Consider the following 16824-nt stretch of genomic DNA (forward strand, 5'->3'; position numbering starts at 1 on the left):
AAAACATCTGGAGGGCCAAAGTTTGGGGATGCCTGATCTAGTGTTTTGAAATATGAAGGTTGCCGGCTGAAAAACAAAGCAGCTAACAAGACAGTTAGTGCAGTAGTACCTCTACTTACGAATTTAATGCATTCCGAACGCACATTTGTAGGTTGAAAAAAATTGTAAGTCGAATCCAATAGGAATGCATTGGGAGGAAAAATTCATAAGTCGTAGCAACCCTATCTAAAAATTCGTAAGTAGAAAAAATCCTATCTAAACCGCATCCAAGATGGCGGACGGAGCTCCATTCGTAAGTAGAAACATTTGTAAGTAGAGTTATTCATAAGTAGAGGTACCACTGTACATTCAAAATCATTATAAAAGTCAACTCATCTTTCTGGGAAAGCCTGTAAAAGTGAACATTTGCATCAGTATGTTATGACATGTATACCATGTTGGGTCTTTTCTAACTTGTCTTCCACAAGGCTGGTTGATGCCCCAGTGCTGAAGGACCCAACCCAAGCCGCCTCAAAACAAACCTTTTATTGTGGCACCACAAGGATGTGGATGACTGTAGTGAATGCGCCGATCTAGAGAAACTAAGGCAAGTCTTCAGATATGTTAGTGGCGATTTGTGTAGGGGCTTTGTACACTAATGGTAAATTCAGTCCAGTAGCATATTGGCTTTCTATCCTATGTAAATTGTGCAGGGCTTGATATAGACTGTGACAATAGTGGGGGGGGGGGAGAGAGAAAGCAGGGAAATGTTAACTCCTAACTGCAGTCCCTGTCCCTCCCCTACATCTGTTCAGAGAGTTTAGGGAGCCTTCCAAACAACATGGACAATTGTATGAGAGGGGTACAGGGAGGCTGTAGCGGGAAGGAAGAATCTGCAAAAAAATCACCTCTGCTTCTCTCACACTAGCACACCTTTCCTTTATACCAAAATCCATGACACATAATAAGACTTGCTTCTGACCCTCTTAATGCACAAAGTCTGGTCTGGAAAAAGATGGTCTAGTTTTCTGATAAAGTCTGACCCAAGAAGCTGCTAAATTCCCCCAAATAAATGCTACCCTGCTTGAGACCTTGCAACGCTGGAGGATGTCATGTCGCTTATATAAGGAAACATAATTTTGATTTTACAGCTGCATTTCTGAGGTTATAAAAATGGTTTTCTGTGTCACTTCCACATGCAGCATCATTGCTTTGTGGACTGAATATTATTTTATAGTTGAGTCACTCCTGCAAATATATATCATAGAATTGTGACTATCACTCTTCTAAACAAGGGTAGTGTTTCATTCATTAAAAATATAATATTTCAGTGCTTTTAATAAATGGCCATTATCTCTGTGAAGTACAACTAAAGGGTTTAAAAAGAAGTCCTTGTAACTTTCTGCACCTAAGTAGTCTGAGATGCCTTTTCAGTTTTCAATTGGTTGCCTAAAATAAACAAACAGCATGCTTTATCACTGACCAATCAGGATTACAAAAGGGCTTTAAATGCTCATACTAAAGTTTCTATAGCCAGGAGAGTTAATTATTGTCTTTGGACAGAGGTCTTCTACCAGGTAATTCACCACTTTCTCTTCCAGTTTTACTTAAAGAAAGCAGACAATGTTGGACCATAATAATGAATATTAATAATTAGCAGTAATGAAATGATTATGGGTTGTTTTGCATTGTGCTAGCATGTTGCTGCAATTGTTTAACTGCATGTATCGCATGTATGTTAGGACTTTTAGGCTGCAACTCTGTAGAAACTTATGTGAGCGTAAGTTCTATTGAATTTAGTGGGGCTTACTCCTGAGTAAATGTGTTTACATACCTCTAGCCCCAGCCTTTTCAAAATCAGATGTATTCCTAGTCATTTCAACATAACAAATGCAACAATTTTACTGTGTTACAGGTGATGATGGAAACCTTTTCATGAATAATTTGAAGAGTATGTGAAAGGCCTGGTTATGAATTTTTCCAAGTTCTTAATTTTTTTTAAGGAAAAATTTTTTTTTATATTCTTGTGATACGGTTTCATTTGGGACTCAATCTATATATTTATTCCTTCTTTCAGCTGACTGTGTTTGCCTGATTTATCAGTTCACCAAAGCCTTTGCCTAAATTAGAGAGCCTAGCAATTTTCCTGAAAGCTAATCACTTATGCAGCTAAAAGAAAAAAAAACCCCTCTAAAAATTAATCAACCTCTACCTGTTTCATCAAATTGGCAATACCTTTGAGTAATTAATGAAACGCTACCTGCTACAATGATGAAATGTCTGCATAATTCACAAAGGGCTGTGGTTATTTTGCAGATTTGACAAATGAGCTTGAAAATTCACTAGTTAGGCAGGGGATTTGCTTTATTCCTTATTTGTTGATTCCTGAGATTAGGCTGAACTTTAGTTTATTTCATGACCTATTAAGACATTGCTGATTTCCATGAATTAGTCAGGGACTTTGTTTAAACTGTGAGAGTCAGAGAGAAGTATTCAGAATTTTATGTTGCAAGCAGTGGAGCTTCTTCATTTCAGCGATTTATATACTGTACTGTTGAAACTTGCTCAAATTACCACTTTTCCTACTATTAAACATTTATTTAGGGTCAATTGTTGTGCTGTATGATGTTACCAGTTACACATGGAACAACTTTTCATAACTTAAAGCAGTATTTTGATTTTAAATGCAAAACCATTTATTATTACTATTTTACAAATATAGCAATTGACAGTATACTTTTCACAGTGCATACAAACATGCATACTTAGAAGTAAGTTCTATGGATCTTCATGATGTTTAAACCCAGATCATATAGGAATGGAGCCTTAGGGTATAATCCAATTCTCTCTTACCTGGAGCCTTAGGGTGTAATCCAATTCTCTCTTAACTGGGAGTAAACTCCCTTGAATTAAATGAGTAGGCGTGTAGGATTGCATTGCCAGTTTGTGTACATCTGTAGATAGCAATAATCTGGGCAATTATCCATTGTTATGCATATTGAGACTCCTTCCAGACTAGATTTAGTCAACGTATTTGTACATTAAGTGAAACCGAGTGGGTGGAGAATTTAATTAATGCATGCTGGATGGAAAGGGGGGAAATGGATAGACTAGGCAAGCGAAAAAAGGAAAAACGAGGATTGTAAAGCAAAATTTATGCTGGATTTCAAGGTGAGGACAAAAAGTGGAACTATAAAGTGAAAGAGACAGGAATGAGGACAAGTGGCAATAAAAGAGACCCGACTAAAGAGCTGGATGTGCTTGAAACAGCATCCAAGAAAGATGTTGAATGGTTTCGCAGAATAAGAAAAAAGAGAGACTCATAATGCAGGACATCAGAAATGAATAATCTTTTATGAAATAGTCCAACTTTTATAAGCATGGATTGCCTTGTTAAATGGATACATCTCAAGGTGAGACACCTGATATTATTTCTGTCAAGACCACAGTTATTTCCCTAATCCAGATATCCATGTGTGCTTCTGAGGCAAACAAAATTATTCAAAAACATTTATCTTAGGTCTTTTAAAAGGGGGGTGGGTGGGTGTTTTAGAAGTTGCATTTGTTTTGGCAGCACACAATTTCATATCACTTTGGCGACCAAACTGTACACTTTCATTATAGCATGCTTACTAACAGCTTTTGAGGGTGCTGCAAAAGAGATTGGCCAGAAATCCACCGTGCTTCAATGCATCATCTTTATTTCACTTCTAGACCACCCATCGGGCCAAGTCCTCTTACAGAAATATAAGCAATATAATATCATCCAGAAAGCCATATCAATGCAAAAACACAACATCCACTATAAAATGTTACCAAAAAGCAGCATAAAAACAGACCAGCATAAAATTAACAGGAAAAACCAGCAAGAGAAAGCATTTCATGCCTTTACATTTTTTTAAAAAATAAAATAAAAACATATAACTGAAACTAAAAGGCCTTGTTGAATAAAAAAGTTAAATTCACTTGGCCTTGAAAACAGCATAATATAGGTGCTAGTAAAACTTTTTTGGGGGGAGATATTCCATAACTGGGGTGCAACCACCAAGAAGCATCTCTTGCAGGTCATATACAGGCTGGGAATGTATATATATGAGAATCCTAACATGGTCATGTTTGTACCACTGACAGAAAGTTATACAGTTGGACCTGCTGTCCTTATTGAGTAATCTTCAAAATATTAGCACAGAGCATGCCATTTGAACAGATGTCCTCTTCAGATGCAAAGCAGTTATAAAACATACCAGAGTTCCAGGTGAATGTTGAGTTCTAGAGATTACAAATAAATTGTTGATCATTCGGAGAAGGATACAGTTAAGACATTGGCATTCTTGCAGGATCTTGGTCAGATCCAGCCAGGCACCTCTTACATTCTTAAGTGTCCCTGAATATATTAGGGTAAGATGAGCCTGCTAGATCAAGCCAAAAGTCCACCAAGGTAGTGAGCAAGAAGAATTTGAGTGCAACTGCACTCTCTGCATCTGTGATTCCCAGCAATTGGTATTCAAAGACATACTAACTCTCACAATGAAGGTGGAACAGATCTATTGCGGCTAGTAGCCATTGATATTCCTTCAGCTTTAAGTAGAACCTATAAGATCCCCAAAGCCTGTGTCTGTGTTTAGTATTCCTTATGCTCTTAGTGGTTCCTGAAAAGTTGCTTTAAAAGTAGCACACAAATTGACTTGCCAGGATACCTTCCAGTTTTGTCAAACAGAGAGAGAGAGAGAGAGAGAGAGAGAGAGAGAGAGAGAGAGAGAGAGAGAGAGAGAGAGAGAACAAGAGACTTAGTTTTGTGGCATTTTTCAGTTCCTCCTGGGTAGCCTCAGAGGAAGGAAACGTCTTGCTTGACCCACTTAGTATCAGACACATTGGGATGTAAGGTGGGTGGGATAAGCAAGAGCACACTGTGCCATAAAACCACACTAGAATAATAAGAATGTGGTTGGTTTTATGGTACTGACATTGTGTCTGACAATCCATTTTTGATCTCCTATTACAATGCAAGGAAGCAGGGAGATAAAAATGATCAGGAAACCAAGAGTATCCAAAAACTGCGGAAACACAAACAGGAAAGCAAGATGGGATGAACTGGAGAAAGCATGTGATTCTTTTGCAGAAAAAATATTCCTGTTTGAAACTGAGGTTGTCTATGTGCTCACAGGGCACCCCCAGGGAAGCACATAGGTAGGGTAATGTCAGAACAAGTTTTCCAAGAAAGGATTAGTGTAGAGTTGCATATACAATGGGGCATATGCTTTGAATGCTCAGGCTCCCAGTGAATGGGGCATCACAAATGATGTGAGAGAGAACAAAAAGTTTTAAATGGCATATGGATCCAGACTTGCCAATAGTGGAACTCTACTAATAGGACACTTTTGATGGAAGAAGAGTGGAGGTGATTTTTTACTGATTCCTGCAGCTTCTTGCAGCCCCTGTTTTATCCCCAAGGTTTTTCCTGGGGGTGTTTGTATGGAGAGATCTATGAAGGTCTCCTCTCCTCCAGCAGCAACATCTGCTGGCTGGGAACCCCTTGCATAATGGAAGGAGCCATTCCATTCACAAAAGGGCATGGCCAGATATGTCCCAGAATCTTTCAATGCCATGATATATATAGTCACATGTAAAACATGACAATGCTTAAGTTTAGTTGCCATAAATTTAGTGGCAAACAACCTATATCGTAGGAGAGAATTAAAGCCATAATGCTGCTTTCCCTTGTTTGTTCTTTTTAAAATTGAAACTACCCAAATCTTATGCCTCCATTTTGCATTTAAGCCTATAATCCCAAACACACTATCTTGGAAATAAATCTTCCGTGAATTCACTTACTATATGTTCACTTCATTTTCTTATTTCTTGAAAGGAATTCTGGACAATTAAGTTTGTCTTCCTACACATGCAGAGAACATCTAGTATGGAAACAGCATTTAGAATAATATTATGAATGCTTTCAAAAAGAACAAAGTAAACTCACTGAAAAGCTTTAAAAGAAAATACCATTGTTCTGACTTGCCTTTTATTTGTGTAGCCTGAAGTAGAAATCACCCAAGTTGTTTCTGAGTTAATTATATTATTTTTACTTTAGATGACAACATTGCAGTAGGGAAAGAGGAAGGGAGGAAAGAGAGATCAAATGGGCTTTGCTGAAAAAGATAGGATTTAAACTGTCAACTTTGTAGGTTCCATTTGTGCTACGTTATTATGTGAGGCAATGGTTCTTACTACTTTACTTGTTCTCAAAATCTAGTAACTCTCGCCTACTGAAAATGCTTCAGGGTTGAACCAATAAAAATAATTTGAATTTTCTAAATAACTATTGCTTTTAGAGGATGCATCTGAGCAAGAAGGCGGCTCCCCACTTCAAAGAATAGTGGTCTTCAGATTCTTCTCTCTCTGTGTGTGCCCTCCCTAAATCATAGATTTCACATGAAAATGTACCGTTCATTGTGAGCAGGCAGGTTTTTTACTTCAGTCTTTTATGTAGTTTTGAATAAGTGTGTCTCTGTTGCAGCTATAACAAACTTTGTTGAAAATCTGTGTCCATTTGTACATGGAGGATTAAGGCAAGAGGGAAATGGTTGCCATGGCATAGCAGATCAACACTATCACTGAAGGCAATACCTGCCACAAATCTGCCAGGGATATGCCCCCTGTCTGTTAGCTCTGGTGCTTCTAATGTCACTGCAGGCAACAACTGAAGGGAGAAAGGACAGTATATGAAGTATCAGAGAGGAAAGGAGATAGAGCCCCTATGTATCTCAAGGCAACCTCCCAGACTGCGTGCCCTGCATGTTATAAACTAGGCAACATCCAAACAGGTGGCAATCGGGTCTGTAAGTCAATAAACCAGATCATGGTTACCATCCAATACCTGGAGAACCATGATGGAAGGAAGCATGCAGCCACTTGTCCACTGCCCAAGTCAATTTTTGACCCAGAGGCTTTCAGAGATACAACTCAACACATGGCACTTTAAGAAGTGGAGCCATTTCAGACAGGCATGGAAGGGAGAGGTCAAGTGATAAGGAGAGGGAATGTCAACATTTCCATGGTCAATAGCTTAGTCGTGTCAGGAGGCCCCAACCCATTGATTTCACAGGCTGGTGAAGGCCCATGTTCCGTCAAGTCAGGGGTCAGAGGTTTTGCTATGACGACAGGCTCTCTTCATATTATTATTGGAATGCCCTTCCACATCCCTTTTGTGAGGCAGAAATTGGGGCAAGCTTAAAATGCCTTCTGAAGATCCATCTATTTAAGCAGGCTTTTCCTTGCTCATAAGATTCATCACACTGCTCTGCTTTATTATGCACTGAAATTTAATTGGCGCCTTATCTGTTATTACTAATGTATTTTTGCTTATCATGTTGCATATAGACTTTTCTCTTTTTAATAACCTTACTGTGTTTTTATGTATGCGGTTTGCATACTTAGGAATTTGGCTATGAAGCGGTACATAAATGTACACAAATCATCTTCCTGTTTGTTGGCTGAAAATAGGAGTATTTAAAAACAACAGCAACCAGGTGACTGAACACCAGCCATGAAGTTTATAAACATACACAAAACGCATAGATAGATGCAGACAAAAAAAAGGCTTGAGAAAGAGGTAAAAGACATGCTTTGCTCAGTTATTTCTGGTCAAACCACTGTTGCCCCTGTGTTAAAATCCACCAGGAAAGGTCAATGCAAAATGAGGAAAGTTTAAACACCTCGTATACAGAAAACACTTTATTCTCAAATGCCATTTTGCATTGAGCAGGTCGACCAAAGAGCAGTTCACACATCTACAGTCCCCTATTTTCCTTTCAAAATTTGGGTCATAGTCATTAAAACTTGCTGCATGGGAGTTTGCTATTACCTAGTCTGCAAATAATTCCCAACTTGTATCTGGGCATTTTATTCTGGGGGGAAAATAGAGAGAGAACTGAGAGAGCCCTCATAACTGGCTTTTTAAAGTTCATTACACCTTCATTCTGACACAAACGCTCCTCCAGCTCTCCGATGACAAATGTTCCTGAGAGATTTTTATGGGCTTGTTGCAATTTTAATTTTAGTGTGCATTGTTCTACATTTTCACTTGAGGGAACTGCATTATAATTTTCCCGCTCTTGGTACTGGTTTCTTCAGACTTCATTTATTACGTTTATATTTTGCCAAAATGTACCCAGAATAAGAAAGGGGGTAACAAAAAAAAGTGTTTCAAAAGAATGTAAGCTTTGTTAACCCCAAATGAAACTAGCAGAAATCTTGCCTCAGAAAACCAGGAAACAAAAATGGTATTTTCTTTCTGCTATTTCTTCTTGCATACACTTGCTGTAAGAGTTTCTAAAGTGACATTTCCCCTAAACAATTGTCCAAAAAAACCACAAAATCTAGCAACAATTAATCTTTCTTTTCCTCCTTTGTAGTAATGAAACCACATTTGTAGAATCTTATGGGTCAAGTGGGTAGGGAATACCTGATAATGATAAAGAAAGGTGGGGAGATCAGTTTTAGGTGCCATTTCAGTTTAAGAGTTTTCTCAGTTTGCTTTGAGGCAGGGCACTTCTGGGGATTGGTCAGGATGATGCACACATGGTAACTCAAACCGTGAACATGAAGGAAAGCACTGGGAGGGAAAGGAAGAGAAGGAGATATGTACAAATTGAAATTGATGCCCAAGGTTCCTCAGTAATGGATTTTTGTTGCCATTATAAAATTTCCAGGGAGAGATTAACAGCATCTTGTCTGCTTCTAGGACAACTGGAAGTGTTCTGTGGCTGTCTGGGAGAGGTTACAATGACTCCCTGGGACATTTTTAATGTCATCTTGTGCCTCCAAGTCAAAGACACTCTGAAAAAGAACAATAGGGTTCAAGACTAGCCGCTGAAATATGAAATTTGGTTTACTAGAGGCTTGTGAACACATTGTGAAGAAACATTTGTGCCTCTTAATATTGTAATTGGAAATAAAATAATTGGGAAATGTATAATTAGGAAATGTCCAATTGATTTCCATGGGTGCCCACTAAGTATGAATAAGTCTAGATTCAGCCTGCAAGTAGCATCTGAGCAAAAACTTAGTTGTTCCTCCTTAATTAGAAGCAGAAGCTCAGAGTTTTCAAATAATATTTCAGTAGTACATATGACTGTCTCATAGCAACCCTTCTCACTTATATCAGCTTGACCTTCTCCAGGTCAACTGATGGTCAAAGCTTGTGGTGGCTGGAATGCCATATGACTAAGAGAAATGCATTCAATGAGATTGCAATGGAAGTCTTTCCTAACATGTTAGTAGAACTCCTTCCCTGCCAACAAGTTCAAGAGGAGCTTTCAGCAGGTTTATTAATTTCTATTTATAAACCTTGGAAACATTCTAGCACACTGTTCGCTCTCACTGAATAAAGGAGAGCTAAACAAATTGTACCCAGTCAGAAACTGGAGGTGTCTTTCTGAACGCTTTATGTTAGGTTGTGGCTAGACTTGCTATTACGCAAAATTGGAAAAGTCCCATAACGCTGTTCATAGATTGCGGGTACAGTAAGCCTTGGGAAATAGTTGTTAGCAGAGAGGCTTATCCAACAGGTACGTGCCATTAATATGAAACTTCCTCTAAAATGTACATTTCACAGTTGGGAAAAAACAATGGTGTGCAGAAATTATGAAGATTGGGGCTAAGGTAAAGGTTGGTACTTAATGGGGTCAGAATTGCAATTTGCAGTTCTTGGTGTCAGAAATAAGGGAATGAAAAAGAATCTTCTGTTGTCTTTGTAACAAGAAAAAATGTTATTTTGCTGTTGAACTGTTTGTTGCTTGTTGATATGAAGAAGAAAAGGCTTTTTTGTGGGGCGGGTATTGAGTTGCATCCAGCTATGTTCTACTCCAAGTAGACTCATTGAAATTAATGGTGTACTGTAATGTCTATGAATTTCAATGGGCCTACTCTGAGTATCAGCCCATTGTTTTGTGTGACATACTTAGTCTACTCTCACGAGGCATCCCAAATGAGCAGCTTTGGAGAGCTGTGTATCTATGGACTCCTCCTCGGAGACATGACACATGAGCTGACAGTAGCCATGGGTCTAACTTTGTATAATGACGGTGATCAACAAGCCCATGAAAAGATCCCCCAGGCCTTTAAGATGATGGTTGTGAGTGGAAATGTACTTGATGGCAGCCGACCACTGTCTTCCAACATGGGGTGCTGCAAAATACTGGTAAAGTAAGATGGGGTGGTTTCAAATGGAGGCCCTAGAAGGCCTAGACCCTTTGACTTTCTTCTAGCAACCCCAGTCCCAAGCTGCTTTTCTCCTGGTCTTTGAATGTTGGGGTCGGGACGGGAGGGAAGGATGTCACAGTGGGAAGTGATGAGCAGATGAAGGTTCAACATGCTGCCTATCACTAGGATCCACACCCTGTTTTTTCAAGGGTTTGATGGTGACCTGAGGACCAAACTACAGAGAACACTAAAACTCATAGTTTGTCCCAGCTTGTTTTCAATTGACAAATGGTAACTGGAGGAACCCATTGCAGCATGATTTGGGTGGTGGTGATAGGATCACCCTTTTACCTTCACACACCATGGTCTATTTCTGAAGCTGTTATTTGCATCCACAGCAAAGCTACACTTGCTTCTATGGCAGCTTGACTTCTGGATTAAGTAGCAGATTTGGAGGGTTTTTTTTGGGATGGGGGGGAATCATGAAGGAAGGGTTTTTAAACTTTCTACCACAGGCCCGATCCTGTTTAACCCTCTCAATCCTGACAGTTGCTATTTAACGTCATTTTAAAGCAAAATAAAGGAAACACACAAGGCCAAACCATTAAGTGTAGTGTGCAGTTTGGCTCTGAGTTTGAAGAAGCAAGCCTTCTGCCATCATGCATAGTCCTAGGCATCATGGGAATGGAAATGCCTGAGAGCCGACAGACAAAACTTTAGAGTTTATAGGAAGCCGAGACTGATTGATGTGGGGGAAAGCTGGAAAAGGGTAAAGTAACATTCCGAAAGTGTTAATAAAGTTATTAGGGTCCTTTGTGCTGCATATTATCTAAAGCCAGGAGAATGGCAAATAGAAATGCAGCAGGCTCTATGAATATGTATACCCAACACGACACACATACTAAGTAGAATCACAACAGACCACTTGATTGTATTATTTTGTGTAAATTTTGCCTCTCCCTCAGTTTTTGCTGTTAGGTCATCTGACTGGGAAATTCAAGACTCATTAGATTGTAAATTCTCCAAGGTGGGCACGGTGACTTTCATTTGTCTGTGAGACACTTATTTCAATAATACAAAAGTCTAAGTAATGCCTGTGAAGTTAACAATGTTTCCCCTGTAAGTTATTTCTCTTTGTGCAACACGTTGTTCCTTAATCCAGTGAATTTGTATAGGCCACTGAGCTCTGATCTGGACCCAGTTTCCCATACATACTAAGGTGGGCTTCCCCATTGATCCCAGTGGGTGATGAAGACCCATATGTACATATTTTTAATGTGAGCAGATCAACAGTTTTGATTGGAATGCACATGTCACCTGAGAGCTGCATCCACATCTTGGCTGGGATGATAATCTGCAGTCCACAATCAATTTGTTTGGAGTTGCCCCCCAGTCATATAAGAATAGTATAATGCCAAAGAATGTAGTCTGTGGAATTTGCCTTCAAGTGTATACTAAGACTATGTGAAGTTTGATCATGTACATGTGCTGGGGAGGGGGTTGCTTCAGAAAATGGCAAACCTTTGTCAAGTTCCCCATTCTTTCTCCTCTAGTTATGGAATTATGGAATACCATCATGATCTGCATTTCTCCAGTCTTCTTCCATATCATTGACTTTTGTGGGGAGATGCAAGAAAGCTAATGATGTGGAACTCCTCATGGAGTTCACATTCTTGGCAGTAACCTCACATTCATTGTCACTTTTAGTTTTGCCCTAAGTATCACCAAAGTTCCCTGGATGCACATTAATGTGGCAGTTTCCATTAGGTCTGAAATGATTAAATCAGAAGGGATCAAATAGCCTAAGGTTTTGGAGCTAAGATTCTCTTTGGGTTTGGCTATCCATTCAACACTTTCTAGATCTTGGCCTAACACTCAGGCCAACAATTAGGGGCTCATATTTGATTTCACAGCTAGGGAAAAAAGTCAAGATGAAAACAGAAAAGATTAGAGCAGGCATAGGCAAACTCGGCCCTCCAGATGTTTTGAGACTACAATTCCCATCATCCCTGACCACTGGTTGAGTTGTAGTCTCAAAACATCTGGAGGGCCGAGTTTGCCTATGCCTGGATTAGAGGAAATATGAGAGAGAGAGAGAGAGAGAGAGAGAGAGAGAGAGAGAGAGAGAGAGAGAGAGAGAGAGAAAGGGGGGGGGAGAGGGAGCTATTGTTACAGTTCAAGTAGAGTTATGCTAAGGCTGTGTTTACACTAGCATGCCTAAACTGGGTACACACCAGACATGCCCTGATATAAAACTGACCCACATAATTTGCAGTGTGCCATTTTGGTGCAGAGTGTATGCACAAGCCAACAATGTGATTGTCACTGCATGTAGGTGATACTTGGAGCGATTCTGAAGTCTCAGAAGAGATGTCAACAGTGACTTATCCTGTGTTACAGCTCTACAAGCTTATGTGAACCCATAGCAGCACTGGAGAAGAAGCTGCAGATGCAGTTAAAAGTGTAACACTGGGAAACCCAACCAAAACTAAAATACAGCATGCCATTCCCTTCAGGGGTTGACTAGTACAATGGTAAACAAATATTAGAATGGTTTCTGTGATGCTGCAGATAACTGAGAAGTGAACAGCTCTGAGCAAAGTTATACAGCTTTTGTTCATTGTCCAATGACAGGGGAAATGAGGAAGCAAGTTACAACAAAGATGCCAAATGGAAGACATTAAAAGAACCACGGAAAGAGAGAGAACAGAGTTAGAATGATAACTTAGAAGGAGTTTAATTAGAGAAGCAGTGAGAACAAGCACTTTTAACACAAGCAGAGGATGTTGCAATGCAGTTTCCTCACGCCACAATGTCAAGCTGTGACCTGACAATAACCCAGAGGAGTGTGGAAGGAACTTTGGCAGTGGCTGCCTGTGTCCTTGTGAGGGACTGTGTCCTCCTGCTTGAAGGAGAGAGGCAGAGTGTCTGGCTGACGGGAATGTCCAGGGTGAAGGGTCAGATAATAGCAGAGTGCGCAAATCATGAGGAAGGGTGCGTGCAATAATAGGGGGGGGGCAGAGAAAATGTTTTCACCAGACACCTTGTTCAGTACAGCTGATATTTTAATGCTGGCTTGGCACAGAACTGACCAGACCCAAGAAAACAAGGTCCAGTGTGTGTGTTCATAATAAACACAATTGCTTGAGACTAGACTGTCATGTTGAAGAACCTCCACCCACCCCGACCCTGGCTTTTACCTAATTGCTTAAGGAAGAAGGAATATCAAAATATTATTTATATTACAAATATTATAATAAAAGTAGTGTGAAAGAACACTAAGATCATTTTGAAACTATGAGTTTTGTTTTGTTTTTAAAGAGAGAAATGGACGATGTTTAAAAGATACCCTAAGGGTACAGTTCTAACCCACCTTACCTGGGAGCAAGCCCCATTGAATTCCGTATGACTTACTTCTGAGTAGAAATGGGAAACCCAAGTGCCTATTAGTATATGGTATGATGGCAGATCACCATAGAACAAGTTCCATTCCCCCCCTTCTACCCCACCCTTTTAATTGCTCTTCACATGATTGACTTAACCTCAATTCAGTTCAAACCTTTAGTAGTTTGGAATGAAATTATTTGTTCTGGATTTGGTGGTATGGGAGGGAGTTTTATGTTGTAAGTATGAAATAAACAATAAAAATTTATTTTATTTTTTTCAAGAACAGCAGCTAGAACCTTAGAGCAAATATTTGCAAAGAGGGAGTTTACCAGAGGCAAGTCTCAAATACAGCCAATACAATCATGCAAAGAAATCTACACAGTTTACTATCGCACCAAAACTTTTTCAAGAAGCAGTTATTACGGAATTAAAAGCCTGTTGCACCTGTATATTTGTCTTATAACCCAATCCATATATATTTAGTCACTGAGTTAAGTGGGCCTTACTCCCAGGTAATGGGATTGCCTCCTTAGTCCTCTGTGGTGCAACAATAGTCTAATCAAAAGAAACCAACTCTCTTTCAGTTGCAAAATCTTTCCTTCCTATTCACCTGGAATAAAGTTTTTCTTACCTTGGGATCACCTGGTGCTACCCATTTGGCAGTGGAGCAGACTGCTCTGGAAGGTGGTAGACTCCCCTTAATTGGAAGTTTTTAAGTAGAAGCTGGATGATCACCAATCAGGATGCACCAGCAGGTGTTGGTTTGAATGACCTTGGGGATCCTTTCCATCTCTACGATCCTGTCATGTTTCAGGAACCTGATACCTCTCACCCAAAGGAGAGCACTGAAAACTCCAAGACTGGAGATGAGTGATTAATCGAAGCTTCCATGGAAAAGCAGCCCCAGCAGACAATAAAGCCTCTATCTCTGGTTCAGGATACGGTAGCTGTGCCCCTCCTCAAACTTGAATGACTCTTCACTTTAACTCCCTGCGGGTCCAAAGAGGCTTCTTCCTCCAACTATGACTAGTAGCCACAGGAGGCATTTCATCTTCACTAGGGTACACCCCTGCATATTAGAATGCAGTCCCCTTTACTACCTGGTAGGCTTTCCCCATGGTGGCAAAGGCACACCCACATCTCTCTCTGTAGGAATATCTAAAGCAGGCATCCCCAAACTTCGGCCCTCCAGGTGTTTTGGACTACATTTCCCATCATTTCTGACCACTGGTCCTGTCAGCTAGGGATCATGGGAGTTGTAGGCCAAAACATCTGGAGGGCCGCAGTTTGGGGATGCCTGATCTAAAACTTCAGACAGCTGTAGACCAGTGAGCTGAAGCAACACTCCTCCCTTCCTGCAGAGTCTAGCATCCAGCCCAATCCTGACTCTTGTTCTACAGAGAGCTCTCCATGGTCCTGGACCCTTCACTGCCTGACCTCTGCCATGCCATACTATGTGCCTGATCACCCTTATATCTTCCAGCCAGTTTTCTCAATTTGAGAAGATGTGTTATGCATGTTGTTTGTTAATTGTTCAAATGAAGTACGTTCACTGTTGTGTTGTCATCTGCTCCTGACAACCACCAAAAACAAGCAGAGGAAGTTGACCATTTGCCTATACCAGGATCTACTTCTACAGTAGCCAAACATGTCCAGTGGAAATGTAACAAGCTTCTCTTGGCTCAGTTAACAAGCAAGTAGAGTTTCCCAGGGCGTGAAGTCTTTGTTTTTCCCCAAGTCTTGAATAACAGCCAGTTGAATACTAAAGCAAAACGCCTACCCTTAGCATGTAGAGCTTAGCCTTTGCGCAAAGGAAATGGAAAGTCATCTTCACCACCTGAATTAAGATTCAGTTGCTGTCCTGTGCATACATACATGTATCTGTTGATTTCCATGTTTTTCTTTGATTTCCATAAGGCTTCCAGCACAATCTTAAGCATGTTCTTTTTCCTTTCAGAAGTAAACACGAATCCCACTGAATTTTAAGGATTTTACTCTCAGGTAGGCATGCATAGAAGTGTAGCCTTACACTCAGTTAAGTAGTACTGTATAGGGTTGCAGCCTTAGAGTTCAGTTGTAACACAGAGAGTTAAGCACTGTTACAATGGCTCTTATCTCTAAGTGAGTGTATATACTGTCTCAACCTTAACCACCTAGAACTACAATTCCTATTATCTTGCTGACTGGGGCTGATGGAAGTTGGAGTCCCAACAACATCTGAAGGGCCACATATTGCCTATCCCTGACCTTGTCTATAAATCCCTGACCTATAGAATATTGTCACTAAGCAGTTATCCACACCTACCACCAAAAACTCAGGTGAGCTGAAGGAAGTTCTTCTTCTCGGTGTCACATGAAAGTGGGAAACAATGCAGGTTAACACTGCAAATTCCCTAGTGATATTATCAAGCTCTTGGAACTTTCCAAGACTTCTGTTTTGATTTAAGATTATTCTGGACTTCCAAGTAATCAGGACAACCTGAAAAAAATATTGCAGAGCCAATCCAAGGATGTCAGATATGCCTTGCTCATCTACATAACTCCCTGCTATACCCTAATATTACTCCATCCTTTGCTTAACACAGCAGTGATGGCAGTACTGGGGGGGGGAGTCTCCTCTTCCTTTCCTCTCTGTCACTCTGTAAGTGCTTGATAACAGCTTTGGGGATTAGGGAATAGTGACAAGAGATGTGTCTGGGGATTTTGAAAATATGAGTCAAGGTAGAATTTTGGAGCTTGTGAAGTACAAGTTTGGAAGTGGACTTTTAATAAGACACAATGTTTATTTCCAAGCTTGGCTTAGGAAAACTTCACTGGTATCTCTGCTTCCCTTACATGTGGCATCCTTCATTAGAATAATGGAAGGTAGGATTGAGCTTCTTCCTTGTTAAGTGACTAGACAGAATACTGACTGAACATACTGCTTTGTATTTTTGGATCTACAAGGGCTACAGTTGACTCTCTCTCTCCCTCTCTCCCCCCCCCTTTTTAAAAAGGCTGGGAGTCCTGGCCAAATAGTGGCCCACATGCTTACTACATGGCATACACAGAATTTGGGCAAACCACAAATTGGTCATATGGCAAGTCCATTGGTCCAAATGCATCGTATTTGGATAACTATGGATAACTAGCACGGGTGACTCAAACAAGTATACCTTAAACAAGTGGGGGAAACACACCATTATGTGAGTCATGGTGTCTTTAATTGTATATTATGCAAGATAGATTATATACTCAGCTTTAAATTGAGAAACGACA

At 40.1% G+C, this 16824-nt stretch overlaps 1 protein-coding gene across 6 annotated transcripts in view; it reads left to right on the plus strand.

Annotated features, from left to right (window-relative positions):
• SLC16A7 (solute carrier family 16 member 7) overlaps positions 1–16824 on the plus strand; it is a 107248-nt gene that overhangs the window by 22622 nt on the left and 67802 nt on the right. Inside the window, exon 1 of one of the 6 annotated variants that reach the window (XM_088652250.1) lies at positions 511–9545. The exons of 4 other annotated variants lie outside the window; for them this stretch is intronic. The gene's annotated coding sequence lies outside the window, so the exon portion shown is untranslated. Of the gene's footprint in view, positions 1–510; positions 9546–16824 lie in introns of those variants that run through there. One more of the 6 variants, XM_088652248.1, reaches the window with a different exon arrangement.

Source organism: Zootoca vivipara, chromosome 9, assembly GCF_965207765.1.
Source record: "Zootoca vivipara chromosome 9, rZooViv2.hap1.1, whole genome shotgun sequence".
In the NCBI taxonomy this organism is placed as follows: Eukaryota; Metazoa; Chordata; class Lepidosauria; order Squamata; family Lacertidae; genus Zootoca; species Zootoca vivipara.